The 23,712-nt window shown below is 39.6% G+C and overlaps 1 long non-coding RNA gene across 1 annotated transcript in view; it reads left to right on the top strand.

Annotated features, from left to right (window-relative positions):
• Positions 1-13,062, top strand: part of LOC107318262 (uncharacterized) — a 97,489-nt gene extending 84,427 nt beyond the window's left edge. Inside the window, exon 3 of the long non-coding RNA XR_014933324.1 lies at positions 12,943-13,062. This is a non-coding gene — a long non-coding RNA (uncharacterized LOC107318262). The remainder of the gene's footprint in view (positions 1-12,942) is intronic.
• The last annotated feature ends 10,650 nt before the right edge of the window (positions 13,063-23,712 follow it).

The raw sequence follows: 23,712 nt of genomic DNA, 5'->3' as shown, positions 1-23,712 counted from the left end.
ATTAGTCTGGGCTTTGTGTATTGCTCCTGGAGAATGTGTGGGTTGTAACATATTTTACTCTTCATTTAATTTTGAAATTCGTGAAGTTTCATTTCAAAAGAATCTGTGACAGACTTGCTTACAAGGAAAAATAGCTTTTAGAAGAAAAGTAGAAGAGTGGAAAAGGAATTTGTAAGTTTCCTTCCTTTAATATTTGTAAAATAATCTCTGCTACTATGATTTCCAGTACACAAATTACCTGTAGACTCTGCACCTCTTTCATTGCACGGTTAGCCTGAGACCTCTCTCATCTGCAATACTGTGTTTAATTGCACAGTCCTTTATTTTCTGTTTGTAGAGAAACCTGCTCTAGGATCACAGTTTTAGTCTGATACCAGCAAAGAACGTAAGTGTCTTGACATCCTCCTGAGTGTTTTGTTGAAGCCCTGAGCACAGTTATCGGGTCTTTTTCATTATAAAAGGAAATAAATTGAATAATTATCAAGTCAGCATAGTATCATTCAAAACACTGACAGTATGAACACGGTGTAACCTGAAGGCTTAGAACTCACATGTTAATTGATTCAAATTATAGCAGTCATTTTTATCTTGCTGCTCTTGGGATGTGACTCAGTTTATTGGGGTAAAGGGTTTCTGACCCACTGCAGCATGAAAAGACTCTGCAATAACTGCAGACCCCACGCAGGGACTGACTCTGTGGGTCTGTGTGTGGAAGCAGAAGGTGGTACAGTGGCAGCCAGGCCACTCTATCTGGATTTCACATGCAGAAATGAGGCTCAATGAAACTTCACATGAGAAGCATTTAATCCCTGATCAGAGCACATGAAGAAGAAAGCTGCACACCGTGAGGACGTGGTGGGCTGTTTGCAGACAGGTTGTTCCCGTGGGTGTTACAGAAGCCTGGAGAACTCATGTGGCAGCTGGAGCCTTCAGGAAGTATTCCTGGTGGTGCTGGGGGACATTATTCCCTTGAGCAGGGGCAGTGGCAGCGAGCAGTGCCCAGGCAGCTGACTGCAGCTCCAGGAGCAAGTGCAGCTCGGGCTCTACCTGGCCAGACACTGCTATGGAAAGTCAGAACAGAAACTGATCATGTAGCCTGGTCTCTGTGCCCTTCTTCTCAGCCCCACTGAGCAGCTTCTTTGTATGGAGAAAGCAGGGAGGGCTGGTGGGCATGGCACACATCTCAGCTTTGGCAGAGGAACAGAGGAAGTGGCAGAGGGAGGGAGATCTTGGAGGTTTTGGAATGATGTTCCCAGAACTGAGAAAGGAGCACAAGGCGTGTGTGGGAAAGCTCTGACACATATCCAAATGGAGATGCTTGCAGGATCACACAGTTTCCTTTGGATTTGCCATGAAATCTGAAGATTTCTGTTTTCTGCTATATGTGCGTATTCTAATCTTATCTTTCAGCTCTAGGTTTGGGAATTTTTTCTACTATGTGCTTCCCGCTCCTTCTCATTCTCCTCAGGTTTGCAGTTTATCAGTTTTGAAGTGCTAAATTAGGATGAAAGTATAATTTCTGTTTATGGAACCGCATCCGTGTGAGGGACCTGGTGCTCTGTGGGCAGAAGTAACATAGCTTGGTGACCCGGAGGAAACCAGTGTTTAATTTCTGACATAGCTGACACCGTTGCATTCTGACTTTTGCATTACCCAGCCTGAAACCCTACAAAAACACGATGGAAAGCACAACATCAATGAGAGTGCTTAATGAACTTGTTCATTATTGTTTCCAAATTGAATATTGGCTCTTTGCTTGAGATTATCTGTTTCATTCACTAGAAGAACATACAGCTGGCAGAGAAAGAAAATTGACAGCAAGTGCACTAAGACTGGAGAGCAACTGCACCGATCATTTTCCTCCACATCATTATACAAAAATATCTTGCTCCATTACCTATAGCATCTTTTTGAGTCAGCTGTTGCTTATCTGCCAAGTGGGGAGAGAAAAATGAAACCTCTATTGCATGCCTAAATATTCACTTTCCTTCTGTTTTATGCACCGAATGACATTATTTAGGTTAAAAACTCTCTGTAAATGAGAGGTCCCATCCAGATAGAAAAGGTTCCCTGTGTGAGATTTTCTATAGGCTGGAGATCAGTTTGCCAGTTCTCAGCTGCATGTTTTGGGGAAGGATCAGAACTGCTATCTTTTGCAACCCATAACATTTACAGCGCCTGCACTTGTCTGTTTGGTGGCTGTGGGAGGGACGCTGTTGGCAGTGATAACTGACAGCAGAAGCTGGTGGCATCTGCAGGAGGGTTGGCAACACTGGCATGTGGTTTCTTCCAGCCAGCTTGTCCCAGCAGGGAAAGGTTGTTCTGCATCGAGCTCAACCTCAGGAGGCAATGCCTTCCCTTTGGACCTTTACTTACGTTCCTAGATGATGCTCTGGTACAGAACTTAAACCCCTGGGACTACTTCTCTTTCCAGAAGGATGTGTGCTTCATAGATATTTATTATGAACTGATATTTAATCTAACAGACTAGTCTCTGCAGTTGTCAAAGCAAGCATATTTTTAGACAAAGTTGTTTACTTAAGTCCCTGTAATATTGACTGTATGTGAGTAAAAACGGCAACATTTCTAAATGAGTAATTTATCTGCAGAATTTTTGCTTTCATATTCCATATCTTGATGTAGTGCATTTTTCCAAAACAATTATATTTAGCCTTTTATTAGACAGTATGTGATCTGTGTAGTCTCAACCTCATACATCACTGCTGGCAACCAAGCAATCATCCTTTCCCAGAGCTGTATTTTCATATTGACATTTCATATATTGTTTCTACCTTCTATTCAGTTACTACATCTGGATAGTTCTACCAGTCTTTAGGAATACACCACAGGTGGCAATACAGTGTACATAATCAGTGGCAAACACTGATATTCAGAATTTAGGAAAAACTAATGTTGTAACAAAAACATCTTGTTAGTGCTTAATTTTCATTTTTATTTCTCCCAGCAATGATAGAAACTAGATAGAAGTAGTTTGAAAACTACAGTGAGAAGGGTGAAATGAAACGTGAAGGTCCACTGTCTGCAGTGAGCATTAGGAAACCTCTGAGTGGACACAGTAAATTCATGACACCTCTAGGAACCAGTGATACAGTGGTGCCATAACATCTGAAAACTGCCAGAACTAATTCATACTTTCATTTCATATTAAAAGGTTTCTGTCCTCATAAATGTCTTCCCCAGGCATATATTTCACTAAAAACCTGTAGATTTTTCTTTAGCCAATGAGTAAAACTTTGCCTTCTGTTCTGTGTTGATGTTACTGACTCATTCAGTGTTCTGCTGATGCAGCTGAAAGCAGAGTGCATCTGTCAAAACTGCAGGTCCCCCATGGGCCTCCTTGTACCAGCAGGAAATCAGATGAAAATGGAGAAATGAAGGCAAGTGAGTCTGTCAGTCAAATTGATGATTGATGCCACTGATACTTGAGAAAACCAAACCTAAAGCTGTTCATTCACTGCATTGCCAGTGCCTTTAATTATGGTAGTCAGGCAGATGGAAAGATCATTGTGCAGGTTTTATTTAAGAGGTTCACGCCATGGTAGATTTCCTGTCAAGGGTAATCAGTGGCATTAAGGAATTTTCCAGAAAGAACAAATCTGTCTTATTTATAGTTAGCTAAGTTCTAATTATTTCTCTTACATGAGCAGTCAGTTAATAATGTGTAAACATAAAGCAAGGCTAGAACTGCAATTACTGCATGGTGGATGGCTTCCCTCAAGCTGTGTCATATTTTCAAGCCTCACTATGTCACAGAACAAATCCACTAAAACTGGGGAGACTTAAAACCTGTCAAAATATATAATCAGCCACTTCTCCCCATCTTACAAAGAAATGGTGAGGTCCTCCTCTATGCTGCTAAGTACATTCAGTACCTTTTGCCACGGGAAATGGATCACCAATGTACAGATCTGGTATTAACAAATACTAAAATAAAACCCAGAGTGTGTCTTCGGTCCTTGAAAGGATTCATACCCAAAAGCATAAGTAAAATATAACATCAAGAAACATTTTCGGTTAAAGAAAGCCAGCTAAAATACCTTGTATTCTTAGCGTGCCAAGAGTCTAATGCAGTTTTGTCTAAAAGATTGGGTGTTTGCTAAATGCTGTTTACTTCTGAAAAACTGACCTCAGTGGCAATGATGGAACTAAGGAAAAGCTATAGTTGTGTGCTTTTAATTCCTGTCAGACGAGGTACAATGGATGCAGACAAAAGGAAAACCTTATTAATATCAATACAACCAGCTATTGTAATAATGATATAAATAAACCACTCCGAAAGATTGAGGGCAGTTAGCTGGAAAGACAGTTCTGTCATCTACCTTTGATGAGAGCTTCAAGGCAAACAATAAATGAACAGATGAAACTTCAGGAGAAAGTCATGTTTTCAAACATGTCCAAATGACGTCTTCAGTTCCTGATAACTGCCTTTGCTTTTAGCATAGTGGTCATTAATAACAGGAGGTGCTTCCAGATTAATAGGTCTGGCTACAGAAATCCTAAGCTTTCTCTTGAGAATTGCCAATCAGTGAATTAAACTGGCTTCATTTCCAATGAACTAATATCAAACCAATTTCCAAAACAGTGGGGGGGAAAAAAAAAAAAAAGTAAAAGACAAGAATATAATTCCTCGCACTCTGCCTTTTTCTTGTAAGTTCTTTCCCAGAGTGTTTTGCAAATTAAGTGAAATGATGGAATAGTTAGAGGTACAAAGACAGATAGAGTACATAAATGAAGGAGAATAAATATATTGAATTCAATGAAGCCATAACTGTACATTTAATATTTGTGTATGGTTTGATAGAAATCCAGGGTTAAGGATAAGGAAAATATGTCTTATGAGTTATGGAGAGGAGAGATAATGAAATAACTTAACAATAATAGCCAAATTCTGTTATGATTTAAGTTGAGATACTCTCACCAGGTAATACGGAGTATGGCATTACCATGACTCCAGCCATGCTGTGTAAAGTATTTCCTGTAGCCTTGGGCAGCTTCTCGGGCAATGTCCCCATAATAATAGCTATTGGACAGACCAGGAACAGCCTCAAAACTGTCCTAATTTTGTGTTGAGCTCTGGGATGCTGAACAGTTTAAATTCCTGAAAGCTGAGAAGGGATTGAGGAGAGGCCAGGCCAGTGCCTTGGTTCAGCAGGGAATATTTTAATCGCTACCTGGAGGCACTGACATGCTGCTTGCCAGAGGCATTTATTATAAAAGTAGATATGAATATAGAAGATGGTATTTATGAGAGATGAAGGATGTCGTGGTTTGAACCATTACCTCTTTAAAGATGTATCAGTTTGAGACTGAAGCAACCTGTGAAATAATTAGTCTGATAAAGATATTGTTAAAAAATGAACATGCAGTTAATTATGGAGATAGTCAAATTCAGAATAGGAAAGGGACCACCTGAAAGTGTACATCCATTTGGGCTGAATACTCACCTCAGAAAATCCTATGATTTTTGAGCCAATGCCATATGAGGACCTTGATGATTACAAGGGAACTACCCCTGCGTTTAAGCAGGGCTAAGTATCTTCCTGAACCAGGTCTCGTAGAAATGCAGTGTGGTCAGACAATGTTCAGACTGTTTAGACTGCAGATGGTAGAGCAAATATTGTTTGGTAGAACTAACTGTAAAGGTGAAAGGTTTTCAGGAGAATATTCCAGAGGACAATGTTGTTGAGCTGTCATTATAAAATACGATCCCCAGCCTTTTCTTTTTGTTACAGCAAAACTTTCATTGGAGGTAAAGGCTGTGGCTGTTGTAAAAGAGCAGTAGAATGGGATTCTGGTTTCAGCTGCTTGGGAGAGAGACTGAGAGAAAATGTTTCCTCTGTAACTCCTTAGCTCTGTCTCCATGCAACAGATATTATTCTCCTGCTTTGGAAATTGCAATCCACATAATAGATCATGTTCTTATCTTAGTTCTACTTTTGTAATTTTGAACTCATCCTTCTGGAATCAAAGGAGTAATTTAGGTATGTATTTGCAAAGGCATATTTTTAATTTATGTGTGTGTACATCAAATATATATATATATACATAGTTGATATATTGGGTAAAACCCTTGCTCCACTACAGATAATTTTCCCAATACTTTTAATAGGATCTTTCCATGTTAATTCTGTAGATCTGTAGGAAATATCCAGATGATCCAAGTTTCCTTATGGTATGGAAATGAAAACCAAACACTTAATCCATTTCAGGATAAAGAAAACACACTTCACTTATTAAAAATCATTTCTCATTCTATCAATGACTTTATTTTAGTACAGAGTACTTAATTTTATTTCAGAATATGAGATGGATTTATTTGCAATTCAGGTTCATGTAGGGTTGCTCTAAGCCCCTGAGCATCCCTGGGAATTATTGCATTCATTAGCATAGGAGCTATATGTTTCCTGGAAGCAGCTTTTGCAAGATTAACAATCAAGGAAGAGTTCTGCTATTTTTTTTCACCTTTTACAAACTTCCATTTATGAACAAGGCACTTAGACTGAGAGATTACAGTCTACCCCTTGAGATACCAATTGTCAATTAATTTGATTTGGTTCAGACGCTGATTTATGTTCTGAAAATGAGTCATTTCTCATTTAGCTGCAGAATATTTCATGTTCCACTTCAAACATGGAAGAAGTAGTTCACAGTAAACATTATCTCCTCTTTAAACTTTGTACACTGATATCATGCCTTGAATGCTGGGACTGCAGAGTTATTCTTTTTCTAACTGAAATCTATCTTGTAGACATATCTGCACAATGTGCACCATAAAATGTTAAACTTAGTGAAAGATTATACAGCATATAAAATACAGTAGCCTCTTTATGGTTAGCTTTGAATTTGCAATTGGCTGAAACTTCATTAGCTATCTTACAGTCTTGCATACATTGCTGATGAAAAGCTAACAAAAGGAATGGAATTTGAAGAATTATTTTATTATCTTATTTCAATTTTAATAGATTATTTTTCTAAATAGTTTAAAATTCAGGGGAAAAAAAGTATCCTCAGTCTGAGCTGAGTCCTTTCCTTCATCACCAAACCTTTTTTTCTTATAACTGCAGAATCAGGCAACCAAAATCCCCAACTGTTTCAGTATCACTGGAATCGAGTCATTCCTGCCTCCTCTTCTAATCTATAGCTGTTCCTCCTTTCTTTCTCTCTCTCTCTCCCTCTTTTTTTTTTTTCTTTTTCTTTTTGGCTCCAGAATGTTCTTATCTCCATTTTGCTTTGTCTGCTGATTAAAATCCCCACTCAAGGCAGGGAATGCTGTTTGGCAGCACTGTGTACTAACCCAGCCTCCTCCGGTGCTGTCTGCTGCTCTCTACGATGTGATGCAGGAGGGACTGAAACAACAAAGCAGCAGATCATTCTGAGTAGCTGTTTCCCTTCCCTAGGGCTCCTCTAATCTTTCTTTGTCAGGAGGGCTCTGTCTGTCTTCTACTTTTTATTGGAAGATTCCTGTAGGAAGGCAAAATTTTAGATAGGACATGAAATACAGCACACACGAGCTGAAGTGTAATTGCATGCCTTAATTTTTCCAGGTATGCATTTCAATCCTGAAAGATGTTTTTCTGTGTTCTAACAAATACATGTAGATGCAGAGAGGCCTTTGAACACAGGGAGGAAATATTAACTGTGCAAAACAGCACTGAGTGGCTCTAGCACTGTCAGTGGTGTATCATCAGTCTTACTCAAACAGCTGACAGCAACTTTTGATGTGATTATCACTGGTATTCAGAGGAAGACGTAACATAAACCTCTTTGGTTAAATAAAAAAAAAAGGAAAATAAAAGTTAAAAATGCATGGCACAAACTTATTTGACATTAGGAGGCCTCTGCTGACATGGCAGCAAAGAGTGCCCTAGCGGACTTGACCCTCGCTTATAGGCAGCGAAACACAAAGCTGTCTGCTGCTCCTGGAGGTGAGGGAGCTACATCACCCTCAGCCCCTGTGTGCACAGTGAGGGAGGTCCTGCATCACTGTGGCCCTGCACGTGGCAGGCTCCTGGCTGGTGGCAGCACCTCTCACATTGCATCCAAACATGCTTTGCAAAGACAAGGCTGTAAGATCAAAACTGCTGTAGGTAGAGCCCAGCACCCAATTTACTGCCTGTTTTTCTTTCTTATCTAAATCCTACTGCATTTAGATTTCCATGTTCATGAGTAAGATAACCGAAATGTTCATTAACTTATAGAAACAGAAAATCACACCAGATTGTTTAACTCAATTAATCAGAAGTAACTCTCACAACAGATTGAAGTGTTAGAACAAAAAAGGGTGTCATCCCTGCGTGCATCTTCCTGCAGTGCAGCATGCAGATGGTCATCTAAATCTTAAACTGTCAGAGCGCAGAAGGACTTGAGCAGAGCTGCGTTCATTGCTGACTGCAGTCAGTGCATGGCAGCTGCTGAGGTTGAGCCCATGAGAACGGCAGCTGATCCCCAGCCCTGATAGAGGGAGTGAATAACTGAGCAGCAGCCCTGACCAGTGCTGTGCTCTGGCTTTACTGTATTTACCAAAAGCTGCCTCATGTTTATAGCTCAGCTTCTGGGGAATTTCTTACTCTCTTCCCCAGGTCTGAGAGAAAAACCTTGTGCTATGTAGATGTGACACTTCACACAAGCTGAGCTCTCATTTTTCTTCTTTCGCAGCATTTGTGACTCTAGCTCTGAATGGGAGTTTCTACAATCTGATACAGAAACACCTTGTTGGGGGAATAGGTGCTGTAATCTCTGCTTAAATTTAGTATTAGGGCTGTGTGCCCTTGCTTGCTCCTCTGGCAGTTGCTGAAGCTTAGCTGATTGATTCCTCAGCTGGTGAGAAGGAATCTGGAGAGAAGACATTGATCTCTGAGAAGCTGCTCACATTATGTGCTAGGACAATAAGCAGCTTAATTCAGGATTTCAGAGGTACCCATGAATGAAGTTGGGGGCTCTGTCACTCCAGTCCCCTGCTATAAGTTCTCATGTTCAGAGAGTGAATATCTCACCTCTTTTTTTCTCCAAGCTGTTGATGTATCTTGGAAAAACAGGCTATTGTGATCACAGAGACTTTTTATTTTTAGGTTTGATTTTTACACAGCCCCTCTTTTTCCCTTTCTTCCCCCTTGCACCACCCTTTTCACTAACTGCTCTTTAAGCATGTATAAGTGAGTGAATGATGTCAAGAGGAGCATAACATAATTATACACTTGCTCCTCTCCTCTCCTATTTTCCAAAACAGCCTAATATATCACAACATCCCTTTATTCTCTAATTCTGTTTGTTCAGTGGGGGCTTTGGTGTCTCTGTGTGTGAGGACTGTCTTGTTTTGATATAGGGATTTTCTTGTATTCTCTGTTTTCATGCTACAGAAGGCAACATTAGACCAATACATCATAGTTATGAGCAGAGAGGACTAGGGCCGATTAGTGCTCTGACATTGATATACTGTGCTTTTAAGGGCAGGAGTACTTGTGTGCATTAAACTTATTCACCTTAAGTGTAATTTCAGTCTGTTTCTTTTTTGTGACATGTGTCTGTGATCATCTGAGTGGGGAAGAAATAAAACCCTTTTGGAATGAAGCAGCATTTTCTTTGAATTTATCACAGTGAACTGCTTTCAAAAGAAAACAGAGGAGATAGGAAATACAGCTGCAGCTGATAACAAAGGAGATCAGATTTGTTTAAACACAGCTGGAAACAGCGTTAGAGAAGACAGTGCTTTGAAATATTTCTTTATAGTCAAAGCCAGGAGCTGCAGAACTTCCCAAACAAATTAAATCTCACAGGCTGACGTGCTTTGTGCACTAACTTTCAGGAATGTTTGCAGTAAATCTGAATGCTTCTGCTGCTAAATGCCAGCGTTACTGCCTTGCATTTCTTGTCCTGTCAAAAATGTTATTCTTTTGCTGGTCAGATCAGTAAATGGTAACAATCTCACTTGTCCCCATGTTCCTTTTCTAGCCAGCCACAGTGAATTTGTTTCCTTGTATTTGTATTTCTGCTTTTTGATTTTCTTCATAGACCTTCACAGTCACAATCGTATGATATCTATAAACAAGTACCTGTGGTGTAGTGCCCTCGCAGAGCAAAGGGCAGAGACTTCCAGCTCTTACGTGGGGTTACATTTTCTTTCTGTCTACCAAGGCAATTTTCTGTTTACTCATCATTGCAGCATTCAGGCTTGGATTGCTTTTTACTTGAATTGCAAATAGTGGCTGCCAACAATTTCAGTAAGCTTTGTAGCTGAGTGGAAAATGTGAAAATTCAAAGGTAGAGGTGCGTATTTTATTTTAAATCTGAAAATGTTGAAATTTCAGGCAAGTTTCTGTGTCAGTAACATAACCAGTCCTCACAGAAACCTGGGTAAGGGGAACATGGAAGTATCTCCCATGTTTGGAAAAGGGCTCCCAGGCCTCAGCTGCTGCTTTTACAGATATCTCTGTTTCCTGTCAGAGGATGGACCAGAAGTGCTAAGAAGCCATTCCTCACTGAATAATTCTAATGTGGCAGAGTAAAACCCTGTTAAGATTTCCAGTAAACCCGTCTTTCGAACAAAGCCCTGCCATGCCTTTGGGTGACAATGGCAGGGGCCTGCAGTGATTACCCAGTGATGGATTGGAATTAGCGGGTTTCTGATTTGTAGTGCCACCTGTGACTCTAAAGCAAAGCATAGTCTTGCTCAGATAACCTTGGTTTCCTCTGTCTCAGTCGCCCAGTTTGTGAGTGACAACGTTATCACTGTTATCCTAATGAGGTATTTATGTACAGGGAATCAGGACAGTGCAGAGGAGGAAAGAAGCCTTTGTGGCTTTTACTGGGATGTAGTACTGATGAGGCTAGACAGGAATGTGTTATCTGAAAGGCTTCTGTGCCTTGCTGCCTTAGAGACAACTGAGCTCTAGCACATGCATAGCTGATCTTGACAGCATGCCTCTTTATCTGTTAAATATCATTTACACTGCAGGTTGACTGAGAATGCAGTGCTGGGGAGTGCAGTTTCATTGTGAGAGCATTGATCAAAAGGATTTTCTTTTAATGCAAACAGACAAGATACAGAGTATATATGAATGTAAAATTTAGAACTCTAACACTGAAGAACTTCTGTCAAAAGATAAAATTGCTTCACTAGAGCTGCGGTGAAGGATGTTTGAACTCTGCTCTGTACAACTTGCAGGGAGACAGTGCAATAATGTGGTACCTCTGGTGCATGTGGGATTGGAATACATCACTGATCATTAAGAAAACATCAGCATCAGGCACTGGATTATTTTGCTCCCATGACAAGCCATTGAACAACAGTCCTTCAAAGAATCACTTTTCTTTCCCCCTCCAAACATAGTGCAGTGTGTCCTTTTAAAGCAAAAATGTGTTTTTTCCAGTCTTCGTGCTAGAGTTGGTTCTAGAAAGAGCTGGGTTTGTCTCCCGCCTCTGCCATGAATAGTATGATGTAAGCAAAGATGTACTTCAGCTTTCTATAAGGTATAATATTATATCAGATGTAAAGTTTTACCTTTACCCCTCTTCTGTAATTGTAATGTAAGAAGACATTACTTTATCTGAGAAAGTTTTTCTTTTTTGTAATTGGATACAATTGCCTGCAAGTACTACTGGCTCATGTGTTTCTAAAAACATACTTAGGTTAAAATCTGAGCTGCTTTTTCTGCTCTTTAGGGTAAGAGCATTTCAGTGCTTTGTTACTCATACTAGGGCAGAATATACTTTAGTCTCCATTAGAGTCACAGACTGTACTGCTGTTGTAGTCATGAGATTTTTAATCACTGTCTTACTAATATGTTTTAATAAGAATATTAGTTTACATTACTGTTAAGCTTCCTTAATTACTTATTATAATAATTATAGAGAATATTATCAGCTTGTGTAACTCATAAGGAAAACCAGCTCCTATTCAATGTGATCTAGGGTCATACTTTCACCAGACTCTTGTCAGCATGTTCAAAGAGGGGGTTACTTGGGCCTTAAATGCTCTGTTAGAGATGCCCCCACAGCAGGACTAGTGAAGTGGGCAGGATACAGCAAAGATGTTTTTGGGTAGTTGAGGTGTAAAAGGATGCAGCTCATGCCAACAGTGACTTGTCTTAGCATGGTGCTGTGGCCATTTGGGAAATAGAGTGGTCCTTAAGGCAGGAAGAAAAGAGTGATATTACATGACTTACATGTATGATAACTGCCCACCACCCCTATTTATTGGGCTTGTGAAACTACTTACATGCTTAAGTGAGCACCTGCAAACAGTACAGCTTCATGAGAGCTGCATGGGGTTTGAATTCATCCAATCTTCCCCTGAGTCAAGGGAGCACTCTGCAAATGGAGCTGTAATGCTTGCACTGCTAGGGCAAATTTGTTCAGATCAATATTGCATTGTGTGTGGGCACAGAATCTCTCCACATCATGTAACAAAATAGACTTCTTGATACTTAAAGGTACCAGATTTGGTCTCCAAAGAGGTTCCAACTTTTTTTTTTCCAACAGTGTAAAAATTTTCTGCCTGAAATTTTCCAGGATCTCTACTTAAGGACAGGATGTTGTAGCTGCCTCTAATATTCATTTCTCATCTGAGGCTCCTGGATTGTGTCAGAGGGGAAGATGAGGACATCAGTTGACTGAGAACTGGATGGAAGCCATAAGCTCACATCACATATGCCATGAAACAGCTTTGTAACTTGGCACATTGTCAAGTCAGGACATCATTGATCTTGCACGAGTGTGGTGACATTTCACCCTAACAAGTCTCTGAGCTACTTAAACTCAGTTTAGAAAAGTCTAAGTGTAACCTTAGTCTAAGGGTCCTTATTCATTCTTTAATGCTGATCCTCTACTATCTTGCCTCTGATACTGAAGTAATATTTTGTGAGCTTAATTATTATTAAAGTTACTGTTGCTTATAAGTCTATGTAATCTTTTCTTGTTTTCCAGATAACTTCCATATAGCTGATGGATGTAAACTTCATATTTGCCCTCTTGAAATACAGATATAAAAGGCAGTACTCATGACAGAGAAATTGACTTATCCTTCAGAACTCTGAGAGGTAAGAGGTTTCTCTTCTTTTAATGTTTTCGTTTTGCTGTGTAGTTAAGACCTTAAATCAGAATACCTCATTTAACTCACAAAATTAGATTGATTTCAGCACAACTCAGCAAAGAACATCTGTGGCTATACCCAATATGCCATTAGAGTGTATCAACCAAATGAAGGGACTGTACATGGTATTTAATTTGAGAGATGCCTGAAGTGCAGTTATACTTTTTCCTAATGCTTAATATAATAAAGTATGTGGATGTTTCAAGTACATCATGCACTTAACTCTTCCTTTTGCCATAACATCTGTGAAACTCAAACTAGAGAATTTATTCTGTGAAAGGCAGAGAACTTTTCGTATTTGTGATACCTGTGTACATATGAGCATTTCTTCCTTGGGAATATTTGAATTAATTTTAAATATAATCAGCTTGAATTTGAGCTGGTTTAAGTCGTCCACAAAGCCCCAGAAGTGAATATATTTTAAGTCTCCTCTTTCTGAAGTGTAGATGATCTTACTGGAGATGCTGAGGTGGTGTGAGAACTTTCATCTCTTTCGTCTGGTGAGAAATGGGCAGTGCCATGACTTGGTTGTGATTATTTAATCTCTTCCAGCAGTTTGTTAAAAGGGCCATTTTCACTCATATGTGAAGGGTAATTTCTGAAGGTACTGTCAGAGAATGCTCTTTAATATTTCATGGCTGGGGAAGCAGTCTGAAATGCAGAACACAAGCATTTGCATGACCACAGTCCTCAGTCTGTAAACGTTTTCACAGGTAATATGGGAGAAGCAAACAGAAGTTAGGGGTGACCTATTGCAGCATTAAAGAGATACACAAAGGTTAAAAGTTTTGTGAGCTGCAGTAACATGGAAACATGGAGAGGAATATAAAGAAATGTGGAGAATCTCCTTTATTGACTATGAAGTGTCTGAGTGTGTGTCCAGTATGGCTGCTGTTATTTAAATGAAAATGAAAAAAATTTCTGGTGTCACTCTAAGATTACTGGAAAAGGTTCTCTCAGAGAACCAATTATGAAAGATGGGGATGTGGGGAGAAATGTGTTTATCAATACTCACTTTAAAGAGATACTGGAATTAAATGCACCGGGTTGAACTGTGGGGACAGTTTCTGGCATGAATACTGAAGCCACTTCATAAAATTTGAAGTCAAAGAGCTGTAGCTATATGTGAGTGAATAGAAAATATGATACTGTAACCTGCTAACCTGGAGGATTAGGTAATAAACATCTACCAACTGATGGCTCAGTCAGTGGCTTGGAAAAGATAGATGGTATTCTTGGAAGTTCAGTTCAAAGTGCAACTACAACTGAAGCGAAGCAGTATAGTATAGAACAAGAGAGGATAATAACTACACTGCTGAAAGTTCACTGGGAACACTGGGAACTGGACCATAAAATGACCAAAAATAGGAACCATATTGGTTCAGCTGCAGACATCAGTAACTGCTGAACCCTTCCTATGCAGAGAGTAATGTCAGGACTCTGTGATTAAGATCAATTACTGCCTAGGCAGCTTACCATCTGGAGGAGGAAAATCTTTCATTCTCTCTAAGCTTCTGTATCTCAGTTTGTATTTGTGAAAAGTTCAGCCAATCTGAGTTTTCAGATCATGTTCGGTGTGTTCAGTAACAGCCACCTCTGTAGGTTTCTGTTTAGAAAGATTAAAACAGAGATAATTATTTATTGTTAATATGTTTATTGAAATTCTAAACTAATTCATCTTTGGGGCTCTATGGAAATTTAAGCGGAGGAAATCTGTGTGTTATCTTTATTTTTAATCTGAAGTCATACCATTTTTTTTCCAGAATTTTGATAGTTTCATCCCTAAAACTTATCAAGTGCAGCCCTTCCGGCAACACGTGTTGTTTCAGTCAATCTGACTGTGACAGTGCACAGGGCCAAATCCAGTGTTACGTGGGTGGAGTGATGATGTGGAGGATTCTGGCCAAGGCTCTTGCTGCTGTGTTGTAGAATCTCGTGACCTTTTTTAAGTTTAAATTGGAAACCAGCCTTCTGAGACAATGAATTTCAGTCAAGAGTAGCCCCCATCCTCATTTCCCAGATGGGCTACATGAAATACATCTGAATGGTTTGTCTGTGTACCCTCTCTTTTAGTTTCTGTGGCAAAGACTTCACATAGTATTGAAGCTCCATGGACAAAATATCCACATCTTTGTTTTCAAGTTACCACTTTCATGTTTATCAGGACTAAAAGGACTCCACTGCTGATAAACCTGAATGCCAAAATGCTGAGGGTGAAGTAATTCACCTCTTTACTCATGGCTTTGTAAAGACAATACCTAAACTATATGTGGGATAAAATCCTCTGGGTTTTTTTTCTTTTTTTGCTTCTTTTTTTCTCCCCCACCTGTCTCAAAAGCACTGGGGGACTCAGGATCACATTCCCAAACACAAATCTTTAAGGCTTCTGTCTTGAACTTTGAATTCAAATCCATCTCTGCTGACATTTGATGTTCTGTACTAGAGAATCTGAAGGTGGGTTGTCACCAGTAAAGGCATTCTCTAGATGGTGTGGTGGAGCTTAGTGCTCACTGACATGGGGTTTATGCTTTGAGGTAGCTGAGAAACAAGCAGGGTTAGGAAGAGAGTAGAAAGGAATGGCTCAAATGAACACAGAAAGTGCTTTGTCATGTAAGAGCTGCACTCAGCCATGAGCCTTTAACTTCTCTTCCATGTAAGTGACTAAGGAACGGTAGGGAGCCCCATTACTTCCCTGTATGTGGGCTACTTTATCTTCATAAATAGGAAAGGGGCCAATACCAGATTGCTATTCTCCTGCTATGCAGGAAGGAAAGAGGTGGGCAAAAAGCATGTGAAAAATACTGCGTCTTGATGTTGTTTTTCATTCTCCTATGCAGATTTATTTGCTGCTGTTTATTTGTTCAAGTGAGCCACAAGGGGGGAAAAAAAAAAGAAAAAAGAAAAAACACATGAAAAGAAATAAAAGAAAGCAAGCAAGCTGCTAGGGAAGGAGCCAAAACTGCTTTCCACCAAAAGTAGGAGATAGCTCAGATTAATGAGATCATATTTTGATTCTTAATCTGCTCAAATTGTATTGCACAAACCTGTTAACACCTATTGTACTGAGCTGCAAGTAAAATGATGTGCTGATCAGAGTAACTTTATGGGCAGCAGTTTCAGTTCAGAGGCTGCACAGGCAGCTGTGATGAAAATGCAGAGACTGCCTTGCAGCAATTGTTCTTGAAAAATATTTCCAATATTTGTTACCAGGAGCAAACAAGCTTTTATGCACTAGGGGTGTAATATGAACTAGTCTGAGTTATGAGCACCTTTCAGGAAAAAAAAATGGATCCCCAAAGCACTATATTTTAATAAACAGTTTCCTTCCTCTGTCAAAATGAAATCTCCCTGGTTTTATATTTTTATTGCACTTTCTCTACCAGCCGAGAGAGTATCAGCATTCTGCTGAATTGAGCTTTAGCAAGGCCATCACTTCCAAACTTGTTATATTCTATTCCATCCAATATTAATAAAAGCTGGTAAAAAGAGAAATGTGGATTGAACGAACAAGCTGTTTATAAACCTCAGGAAATTTTCAATTAAAACATTTAATCTTCAAAATGCACAACCAGCTTTCTGAATATAGAAATGTGAGAAATGCAGGTTTAATATTTTGAAATTCTCATATCTCTTCCTGAATGTTTACTTGTTTTTTGTGATTACAGAGGCTCTTCATAGAAATAAGGCTAGAGCTTTCTGTCAGAAAAAAAGACATAAAGGAGAGTAGTGAAATAAAAGGAAAGAAAAAGAAAGCAAGCTGACTCTGGGGAGATGAAGGCCCTTTTTCAGTCAATAGATCAGCCATTTGTGGCTGTTAATCAGATATATCTATTGTACTGTCCTAAAGACACATTCCCGTGTATTTTTTTCCTGCCTGATAAGGCAATAATGATGATGATGCATCTTCAGGTGAATGAGCTGGGCTCTATTCCAGATCTCCAGGATTAAGCATGAAATGATCCACCTGGATTACTACCAGGTCATTTGAATTAATGAGATAGTAGTTTACATTGTAGTTTGCTTTAGTAGACAGTGCTTTTATTTTCTCAGATACCGTGTTATCTGACAGTGATCAAAGATCTTTTCTCAGTGTGAATTTAGCGTGAATTCCACGTGATAAAGCTGAACACTGCAGTACAGTGTGACACAGTTCAGACCTGGGGTACAGTCACATGAAGGTATCCAAATTATTAAGGCCAAGTTTGTCTTCTGAAGCAGCTGTATTGCCTTCAGACCTGCTCTGCCTGCACCATCTTGCCATAAGAGTTCCTGGCACAGGCTTTCCATTTGGGATTGGACTTGATGCATCTTCACTACATCATCTTTCACAAATGGAAAGAATCCTCATAGTTTTGTTTGCATTCACCACAGTAACAATCAGAATAAGCCTGTTTTGGGTCGGACAAGACGATCTCCAGAGGTCCCTTCCAACCCCTACAACTTTGTGATTATGCATTATTTATGAAACATTAAATCATTTAGCATGACTGGAATTGAGTCTTCCTGATGTGCTCCCAGTAAGAGTTCAGACTTGGTTCACAGACACATTCCTAGCGTTTATTCAATCTTCTGAGCAAAGAAAGGAACTAAGACATCTGGAGATTGTCTTAAGGATCAGCAAAACTTAAAGATTTTGTACGTTTTCAGGTACAAAATTGGATTGGATTCAGTGGGCTTTGGGTTGAGTTCAGTTTGACACTCGGGAGTAAGCCTAGATTCTTGCTGCTTTTGGTTCATTTTGGTGCAACAGAATAAAATACACATTATCATGTAACATATTTCAGAGAAAATATTAATTATATCCGTAATTTAGTGAGTTTGTCCTGTTTTGTGTCATAGTGCTTTGCATATTTTCTGTCCTTAGAGGTGAGGCTGTTGTTGTATAACAGCAACAGAAGGATCCAAATAATCCATTTGGATCGGATTGCTTGAGGCAGATAATTGTAGCAGAGGCAGACATGAGGACTGGCAGCTGCCATGGTCAGGAATGGTTAATAAGGACTGCATTAATGGCTGTTTCTGTCTTTTTTGGCTCTTTTAAGTTCTTTTAGCTGCATCAGCTTGAGCTATAGCAATTCACAGGACACCCAAGCAAGGTGAAGTGTCAGCTTAGAGATGGAGTGTTGGCTTGGTAACTTAATTTTAAAACAGAGATTTTTTTTTTTAGCTTTCCTTACAAAAGTAAATTGGGATCTAAATGAATTTCTCCACTTTTCTAGGAGCTTGAGGCTACTGTGGGCGACTTCTATGTTTAAACTGCCATAGTCAGCACAGTAGCAGGTTACTGCTGTTGAAAACTGGGCAATTATCTGGTTCCACGAGCAAGAAATACTCTATACACTGCAAATCTGTCTAATTTGATTAGGAGAGCTTGAGTGAAGGCATTCTGCTGTTCTTTACCTGGGGGCTAGGTGCTTCTAAATGTCCTTTCTAAGTTCTTCTTAAAACTTCTTTCATTCCTACCCATTTCTCCTTGTTTCAACTCGATCAGTGCTGCCATCTCTCTTCTGCCTCCACAAAGGAAGCACACAAGGAGCATACTGAGTGCGCCAGAACATTTTCAGCAGTTCTCTCGTGAAGGTTTTTCTTGCTGACCTGTGTTTCCTTGGCATGTGTATGATAAATAGAATATAAGGCCCTAATCATACAGCTGAGAGTGTGTAGGAGTAAACTGGTGCCTACTTGCAGCCTCAGTGACTCCCAGCAAGGAGGTGACAGGGCCACGCATTAGTCGCTGCCTTGAGATCATATCAAAATATACAGACTTCCAATTACATAAGTATTGTATTAGGAGATAATAAACCAGACACTAATTCTGTAAACAGAGAGACATTTGATATCCTGGGTGAGACAGATTTAATATAGAGCTTGAAGATGAGTCAGACTGCCTGACCCTTGTCCTCGCTGTCTTGCTCTGAAGGTCAAAACCCATCAGCAAGAGAAGTTAAAAATCCTCAGCTGGACACCCTTTGTGCATCTAGAGGTACATCATGCCTTCTGCTGACCACCTTGGGGGTTCCTTATGGACAGACCCTTCCTCAGCCAGTACCAGGGGCCTGAGCTAAAGCGTAATGGACTGTGCTCTCTCAGTGATGGATGGCTTCCTCTGCCATCAGCAGACTCATCTGGCCCAGCATGCTCATGCAAGGTCCTGCTCTCTTCCTCTCTGTTCAGCTGCATCTTCTTGACTGTGTGGGTACTGTATAGTTTTGGTTAAACAGCAAAGAAAGAGGCTATACAATTATGCCCTGTCAAAAGGGGAAATTAGGTTGTTCTCAACCTCATTTTCATGGCACATGTATGCATTTGGAGTAAAAAGCAGGGAAGAAGTACAACAACAATGCTGATTCTACACATAGAAAGGACATAAATTGGCACTTTTTGTTGTTGCTGTTGTTGTTTTGGGAGGTTTTTTTAGGCAAATGAAGAGCAAACAGTTGAAATAGAATTAAATTGCCACTCAGCCTCCAATCTCACAGTAACTTTCAGTGTTTGCAGTTAATGTGAATGTACTTTTTTTCGGTTCACTCATTATTTTTAACAGTTGAGCCTATCTAATCGTTAGCTGGATCATGAATTCAATTCCTTTCATGCATTCAGTAACTCATCTCGTCTAAATTGTTTCAGTTCCTCAGAGATAGTTTTTGAATATGCATGACATATTTCACCATAATAACTAGGAAGTCATTTTACGTTGCTTCTCATTAGCAAAATAAAGTATCAAAACAGGTCTCCTTTCCTTTAGAGGAAGCTTTTCAATTAGCTCTGGAGCATCATTCACCTTCAGTTCCCTCACACGCATAATAATTAATAGCTATTCCTTAATATTTGATCTAAAATGATAAACTAGATACAATTTAATTGCATCATGGATAATTTACTTTTTTCTTCAGAGAACTGCTAAACCAATCTGTGGCTGTGTTCTAAGTAAAGTAGAAACCAAAACTTGGGTCTAGTATTTATTCTGTGTTTTGGCACAGCATTTATGGGATGGACTTCTCAATTCCCCATTTCAGCACATTGCACAGAGCAGGGCTGCTGAGAGAACTGCCTGCTCAGGTTTCTCCTTCCCATTGATCTGTTTTAGTGGTGGTGGTGACTTCCTCAGTTTGGTGCTACTTCTGCGACCCACATAAGAGGGAGTGCAGAATTTGCTCCACAATTGTTTGATGTACCACACCAAAAAAATCAACCAAAAGAACCAACAAACCAATACATTTTTTAATGGATTTAAGACTGTCACATTATAAGCAGGTATATCCTTGAATACCATCTGGGATTATTTCATTCTTTGCTGCAGCAGAACATGGCAATTGCTGAAGTGCACCCTGTGCCACCATTTGGCAGCTTATGGCAGGGAACCACGCAATTATATGTCCAAAACTAGAAGGAAAAGCTACAGAGGTACTATATGGTGCCTTGGTCAGGACACAGGTACTTTGCCTTTTGAGATCACAAAGTCTGATGTGTGAGTGGCCATTATCACTGCTGGCTTTTATGTTTGGTTGGATTTTTCAATGCTTTCCCAGATGGCAATATTTTCATATAGATAGGAAGTTTCAGTAGCGCCTCTGGACTCGGGGGACATATCCCAGGAATGACTGAAAGAGAAATGTAAACAGCTATCTGCCAGAGCCCAGCACTTTTGTTAATAACACCCATCTACGCTATCTTTGAAATGCTCTGGGTAAATCCTGATTCAGTACAATTTTCAATTCATCTACCTTCACGTAATTTATTAAAAGGTTTCTTAGAGAACTAAATGATCAAGAACAGTCTGGTGGAAGCATAAGAATGCTACTGTGTCTACAGATACTTGATCAGTGGGAGGAAAGAAAGTTTATATATTTGTTAATTTAAAATTCTGATCTGGCCTTTATATTCAGAAAAGCACATTCGTAACCCTGGGCTATGATAATTTCTTTAAATACACAACACAAAAATTTTTTCTTCATTTTATATGCATCCATTGAAGAGCAGATATGTAGCTCACTGAGGCTTCTGTACTGAGGCTTGCTATGAAAAGTCAGTAAAATTCAGGTTTGGCAGAAAGGGGAAACAGATTTAAATGACGTAAAAGGAAAGTAATTGCCACTTGGTGGGACATGGTCTGCATGGAGTGATCATTCTTACTTCTCAAATAATTTCTGTTCCTCCACAGAGCAGCTTTATAATTGATGGTCTCTGCTTATGGTATATTTATGTCTGGAAAAAAAAAAAAAAAAAAAAGGAAAAAAAGTAGACATCCTTCATCAAGTATCTCAGCATGTAGGCCAATAATTATTCTTACGCAACTTGTATTGTATGTAGTATAAAGCTCTCATGCTGTGCCAAACACTAAAGGGCCGCTACTACATTCAGTGAGCACAAGTTAGAAAATATATATATTATTTCAAAAAAAAAGGGATGGAGAGAAAAATCTCTTTGCTCTCAGACCCATCTGTACTGATGAGTGGGCTTGAGGCTTGATGCTGTCATACTTGCAGAAGCTGTAGACTTAGTGGAAAGGATTTCTTCCCTCCACTTGTCCGCCCCTGCAATGCCCAAGATGGGAAGGCTCCTCTGGAGGTTTGGATCCATCCTCACTGCTGGCATGTGGAACTCTATTTGAGCTGCTTCACTTCTAAGGAACTAGGCCCAGACTTTACAGACTGGAGATCCCAGGAATCTTTTCTTCATCCAAACCATACAAGCTTTGTGCGCTCTAACTCCAAGCTTAGCTGCTGTTCCTGCTGTCTTACTCATGCTTTGATGAAATAGTCCACTCTTTGCATTTGGAGATTGACATCCACAGAAAGTTAAAATATTCCTTCTTTGTATTGATTTATTTTAGAGTTTTCTTCTGAGGAAACTCCCCAAGCCCAAAGCAGCTGTTGTATTTTTCACAAGTCTCTCAAGGGAGTCTCTGGTTTGGATGGTTTGGCTGCAAAATGCCCAATGCTGTGAAATTTCTATTATGAAGTGAAGATAAACCCACCACCTCTCATATAACCTCTAACTTAAAAGAGGAACATAATGTTTCTAAACCGAGTTTTGGAAATAAAACTTCCAATTAAATACTTGATAAAACCACTTCTATTCTAGGAGAGTAATTTTCTCTGTTCTGAAGAACATCGAGTCACCAAACAGACAAATTTGACACATCTGAGGAGCAGGTCAAAGTTATGTGACCAGAGTTTAATAAAACAACCAAAGATTACATTTCATTGACATCCTCTTCCAGCAAGCAGGATTTTGGCTTTATACAAGCTCCAAAGAGAAAAGAGTCCATTTCTGCACTGGATTTGGAACTAAACTAGTTCAGGACTCAAACTTTCCTGCCTTTGCAGCACTGATCTCATTCTAATTGATCCCTGTTATGAACAGTTACAGTGCTCCTGACTTACACAATTTAAATTCTCTGGATTCCATTATGGAATTCCTGATATTTTCTGGTTTTATTCATCCGGTGGCTTTTGCAGCCCAGTGGTTATGTAGGCAGGCCAACTTTTCTTTAGCTGCAGTTTGCAAATGTGGCTGGAGTACATCTAAAATACCAGAGACACACTAAAAATGTAAACACATTTGTGGGGGAAAAATTCACACTTTTAAATAAATCTTATGATTTTTTTCAGGCCTGACTCACAATTTTAATGCTAGTGGTTGGCAATATTGCTGTTTCTCTCCAGATGGTTCTTTCTAACAGGAAAAAAAAATCTCACAGTACTCTATAGGATACTTCCCTTGAAATTCAAATAGCAACAGTAGATATGTAAAAGAAAGAATATGAAAAAGAATAGGATGCATAAATCCAAAAATCCAGAGGCAGATGTTTAATGCTGGATTATACCTTGGCTCATCTACTCAGGGATGTTCAATAAAATTAACCAAATGAATTTAGAATTGAAATGCATTAGTGAAACCATATACTCAGTCAGAATTTAAATGGCCTCAATTTGCTTTAGTTTAATTCACTTTGAAATGAATTAATGAAACCAAGTTATGCCACCTTTATTTCTGAATGAAAATCCATCTGGTTAGCAGAGCTTATCTACCTAATTTGCCTTAAATTGACACCTTTTGTTTAATTCAGCTCCCTTTGCTGAGTGTCCTTGACACGTGGAGACAGCAGAGGGTCAGCAAAGGGATGAATGCTTGTCAGATTCAGTGGGATTCTTCCTTTGTTATGCTCTTCTCTAGACTTTTCAGACTTTTAATACACTCATCGGAACACACTGTCTTCCTTCCCCGATGAAGTCAGTGAAAACTCAGCTGCAAACAGCCTGAATTATGTATGCTGCAGATTGTGTGTCTGTACTTCTTTCAGCAGATGTGTGAGAAGGCCTGGCTGAGCCGTGGGCTCGTTCCACCCTGCAAATGTGGGGCTGCCGACAAAGGGACCCATCCACACTCAGGCTCCGTGCCATTCACAGTTGTGGGAAGAGAGGATGCTTGGAACTTTATCAGCCAGCACCTCTACCTGTGTTCTTCCTCTCAAATCAAGATAGCAAATAATAACACATGCAACCATGCAGATTGGGTGGAAGTTATACGCAGGCAGTTTTCTACCAAATGAAAACTAATCCACAGCTTCATACCACTGCCAAAGAATGGGTGGCATTGAT

Source organism: Coturnix japonica, chromosome 12 (genome assembly GCF_054131305.1).
Source record: "Coturnix japonica strain WE chromosome 12, WE-NBRP24, whole genome shotgun sequence".
NCBI classification, from domain to species: domain Eukaryota; kingdom Metazoa; phylum Chordata; class Aves; order Galliformes; family Phasianidae; genus Coturnix; species Coturnix japonica.
This window is presented reverse-complemented; position numbering and strand designations above follow the sequence as displayed.